Genomic DNA, 5159 nt, shown 5'->3' on the forward strand with positions numbered 1-5159 from the left:
ATAGGCTTCTTTAGTTGTGCAGGTGAACCTCTCTGGAGTTCTTGTCAGAAGGTATTATGAACTGCATGACGCTTTTGTCAAGGAGATTATTGGTGATTGATCACAATATTTTAAAATCCATGGAGTGATAATTTGATGCTTCTTTCTTCTTTAAAAAGCTAAGTGTTAACAAGAACACATGGTATTATATCCAAAGCATAGTTAAGCAGGAATCCAGTCTTCTATAGCTTTCAAACCTACTAATTTTATTTATTTATTTATTTATTTATTTATTTATTTATTTATTTATTCATCTATTTATTCATCTATTTATTTATCTATCTATCTATTTATTTATTTATTTATTTATTTTTGCCATCCAATGTGTCCCAGGCTTTATTTATTATTTAAGAACAAAATGAGTGACAGGCTCACAATCAAAACAGCATCACTGAACTTCATCTTCCCCACCTTTTTTGTGCTTGCAACCCCTCCTCAGTAAAGGAACTTCACCCCAAAGCTGTGGTGGCTCCAGGTTCTATCTACCTCTCTCCCCCTCGCCTCAGCTCACCTCATCCCCAGGCAGGGCTGGCGCCTCAGTTTGAATGCATGGAAGAGCCCGGAGCAGCGACGGGAACAGTAGGAAAGGCCTCGCCCTCAGGAAACGGGACTGGAGAGTAGAGTGTGGTAAAGTGGGGGCTCCCATAGCTTGGGGCAACAAAATGGGGCCCTGGGGGTAGAGGAAAAGATACAGGCCCCCTGGGAAAGGGGACCCGGCAGCCTCATACTCTTCTCGTTGGGAATAATCAGTGCTTGATCGTTTGCCCTTCTGGCGACGGTTACAAAACCACATTGGACCACATCCTTCTCCAGGCCGAGCTACTTGGCGATAATGCTTATCTCCTGAAAGGTGGGCTTCGGGCACTGCAGAAACATGCTTTCCAGGTTCCTCTACCCACTTCTCCAGCAGGGGGCGCATCTTGCACATGTTCTTGAAGCTGAGCTGCAGCTCTTCAAAGCGGCAGATGGTGGTCTGGCTGAACACCTTTCCAAAGAGAATACCCAGGGTGTACCCCAAGGTGATCCTCTTCTGCTTCAGCAAACTGCTCTAGCTCCTTCTGCAGATCTTTCATGTCCTGGGACTCCTAGTGACTTGGTTCCACCTTCTCCAATTTCACAGCACCGAGGCGGACAGTGCGGGGCTCAGGGGAGGCCCCCTCCTAGATGATCTCCACTCCTGCTCCTGCCTGATCCTCAGGCTGTGAAGTCTCCAGGCCAACTTGGGGCACTAGGCCCAGTCCAACCTGAGGTCCACAGTATGTCATCCCTCCTCAGAATTCATATGGCGGGGGACAAGAGGAGATTCCCCAACACCTCTTAGCCTGGCCCAACCTCTATCCCAATTCCAGGTCCACCTGGAGGCCCTTGGAAGCTTATCCAAGTCTGAGGGTCCAAACAGCCTGGTTCCAGCCCTCCCGACCTATCACCCCCACCAGGTGGGGGTAAGAAGGTGAAGTCTGAAGCCAGGTGTCCAGCCATAGGGAAGGGGGGCACCCCAAGCCAGGGGCCTGAAGGAAGGAGGACTCACCTAGGGACTGCTTAAACCTCTCTCCCTCCAAACCTGCTAATTTTAACTAGATACCTGGAAATGGTGGTGAAAGCACACTGAAAATTAGCTATCTAGCAATTTTAGTAAAAAGACATATTAAAGAATACATTTTTCTTAAAATAACATCCAATTGTTTTAAAACCTTCATCTAATAATTTCTCAAGATGATGAGCTTAGTTAGAGTCACAATATATGACCAGGCTTCCTTTTAGCTTATTTATAGTATTAGTGACTAAGCAAGGCAAGCACTTTGGGAGCATACTTCTCTGTTAAGACTGTACCTTGGAAGTATGTTTTCTTTTATTTCAAGCTAAAACATTACAGTCCAAGCTATGCTCACTCAGGGGAATTCAGTACCTTACTGAAATATTTTCTAGATGTTCTTCATGACTTTGAGCTAAGCAAGATTTCTACTCCATGTGCCTAATATGGTTTTTCTTTAAAGTATAATCTTATATATACTCACTCATGAGTATACTCCACAAATGAGCATGTTTAGGGCTGGTTTTATCCTCTTGGTCAAGGAGAGCAAAAATATCGTAGGAGAGGCTATTGGTTTTATGTTAGATATTTATGAGTGAAGACTGCACTTGTTTCTACAGCCATTACATGAAATGCAATAAGGGAGCCTGAGCTTTGTACTGTGAACCAAGAGAGAATATATAAAAAACAAACATATAAACCGAGCGATGGTGGTGCACGCCTTTAATCCCAGCACTCGGGAGGCAGAGGCAAGCTGATCTCTGTGAGTTCAAGACCAGCCTGGTCTACAAAGCTAGTTCCAGGACAGGCTCCAAAGCTACAGAGAAACCCTGTCTTGAAAAACCAAAAATAAATAAATAATAAATAAATAACAAACATATATACAACTGTCATAGATCCTAGCCAGGAGTTAACTTCTATTGTTTGGTTAAATAGCTATGGTATGTATGTCAAATGGTTTCTAAACATCTGTCTTTATGTCAGTTAGCTACTGTTGGTCATGAACCTTGTTCATTGGAAGAAAAGGTCTTTACAAGTTGGTGGTAGTTACAACAGAGAGTAGCAGCAGGCCATCTGTACATCCCAGCCTCCCATCCTGAAATAACCTCACAGATACTGTATTAATTAAATCACTGCTTGGCCCATTAGCTCTAACTTCTTATTGGCTAACTCTCACATCTTAATTTAACCCATTTATATTAATCTGTTTATTACCACGATGTTGTGGTCTACCAGGAAAGACTCAGCATGTCTGACTCCAACGGCTCCATGGCATCTCTCTGACTCCATCCTTCTTCCTCCCCATTCAGTCCAGTCCTCCCTGCCTACCTAAGTTCTGCGCTAACAGCAGGCCAAGGCAGTTTCTTTATTCATTAATGGCAATTATAACACATAGAAGGTACTCCCACATTACCTCCTGTTTTTTGTTTAAATAAAAAGGAAGGTTATAACTTTAACATAGTAAACTTACATATAACAGGTATCAAGCAAAAATTACAGTTACAATATTTATATCTACTTTATCTATTATCATAACTCATATCTGGGCACCTCCCTCATTCTCCCCCTCCTTCTTGTTCCTCTTGTTCTCTCTCTCCCCCTTTCCACCCCACCTAGATTCTTCCTTCTATTCATTCTCTCTGGATGCCAGCCCCACCTCTCCTTTCTCTGACTAGCTGTAGGCCAGTTATTAGACCAATCAGGTGACTCAGACAGGCAAGGTGAAACAAATGAGACACATATTTATGTAGTTAAAACACTTCCTTACATCATTAAGTAAATGCAGCACAAACAAATGTAGCACACCTTGATATAGTTAAAGTAATATTCCACAGCATAAACAAATATTACACACCTTTACATAGTTAAAATAATATTTTACAACATGTAAAATTTGTGCTTCAAGGATTCTGTGAACATACTAGAAAAATAGAAAAGGTGTCTAATGTTATCTACCTATTCAAGCAATAGTCTAATGTCAAAGAAACTGCTTGGATTAATTCTAAAATGAAGTGGTTGTATATAGAAATATATCAAGGCATTTTTCTGTGTGCTTTCCTGTATCATTCTAGGTTATTTTAAGAATTTCTCGCTGGGCTAGAGAGCTGGCTCACCAGTTAAGGGCACTTGTTATTGCAGAAGACTTGGGTTTGATTCTTGGTGTCTACATGGTAGTTCACAACCATCTTTTACTCAGTTGCAGAGATTCAGCATTCAGTACCCACCAAGTTGCTCTCTTGGTATTATCCTGTGTCTCTGTGTTTCTTTCATATCTCTGTTCCTTCTATCTCTGGGAAATGTGAGTCTCTAGAAGCAAAACTGAGTACCATAGCACTTTTCCATGGACTTGCACTTTTGGCATTATTAACCCCAGTTTTGGAAAATAACATCTTTATTTATGTAACCATATATGTTGAGTGCTGTAAGGATTGAGTATGGAAGGACAGCAAGTTCTCCTTGAGGAAGCAACAAACAAGAAAATTGCTTCTCCTCACTCTGTTCCAATCTGGATATTGGCTATGGGGCAGGGACAGGAAAGTCTTCCTGAACTCTGTATGTCATTTCCCATTAAAATTTAATGGAAAACACTTGGATTTATAATCATTAAAAGTTATGAAATTAAAAATTGTGCTTTGTTTCAAAAACTCAAGTCTACGGTTTCCAGGCCCTTCCACTAAGAAACAGTTACTTCATCACTTTTACTTCTTTCTGGGAGAAGTGCTTGGCACACAGTGAACAGAAATGAAAGAACAGACAGCAGATCTCCAAAGTGCTTGCAGCCTAAAAGGTCTGTAGGCATCTTTTACGTAATAAGTAATGGAATAGCTGGAAAACTGCCTTTCAAAGTGTAAGCTTGAGGCCAAAAAAGTAAAGACATGACAAGGCCTTTGAGAAATAGAGTAACATGAGGTGAAATTGGGAAATGTCAAGGCAAGGTTGTTGGTTGGTTTTTTTTTTTTTAAATATAAAGCCACTTAGTGGAGTATTTAATGAAGTTTTATTTAAACAGATTATACCACATGAACATTTGCATTAATCTTTCCTGGGCAATGTGGCTTTGAGGATAATAAGAATGAGTAGGGTGCCAAAGACTGTTCTAAATTACATTGCTAGCCTGGGTGGCCCAAAAGAGAAGTGTGGAGAACAAATGATAGTTCTTTGCTTTGTGCCAAGATATTTCTACAAGTTTCTAGAAAATTCTTGTTGCAGATTGTCAGTGAAATTTTTGCACTCACTAGATAGTCTGTGATTATAAATTACATACTAAGAACAGAAAGGAGTCATATCTAATGTGAGAGAGGGAATATTTTGAGATTTATTTTCTTGAGTTGCCTGTAACTGAGAAATGGAAATGTATTTGAAATATTTCCCTCAATTTTTTATTCAAGTAAATGCTAGACTCAGGGGAGTTACAAAGCAGGATAGAGAAAATTCACAACCAAGAGAGAGATAAGGTCAACGTGCCAGCTTTCATAAAGTGACCTAATTGCTAGACTGTCTATAGCAGGTGAACAATTAGCATGTCAGACTGTGTTTCTGAGAAGGGGAAAATCCCAACAAGGGAAATCCTAGTTTTAAACATCTTACT

General features: G+C 40.6%; 1 pseudogene; it reads right to left on the reverse strand.

Annotated features, from left to right (window-relative positions):
* Positions 1-575: 575 nt before the first annotated feature.
* LOC101996970 lies at positions 576-1518 on the reverse strand (annotated as a pseudogene).
* Positions 1519-5159: the final 3641 nt, after the last annotated feature.

This window comes from Microtus ochrogaster, chromosome 7, assembly GCF_000317375.1.
Source record: "Microtus ochrogaster isolate Prairie Vole_2 chromosome 7, MicOch1.0, whole genome shotgun sequence".
Classification (NCBI taxonomy): Eukaryota; Metazoa; Chordata; class Mammalia; order Rodentia; family Cricetidae; genus Microtus; species Microtus ochrogaster.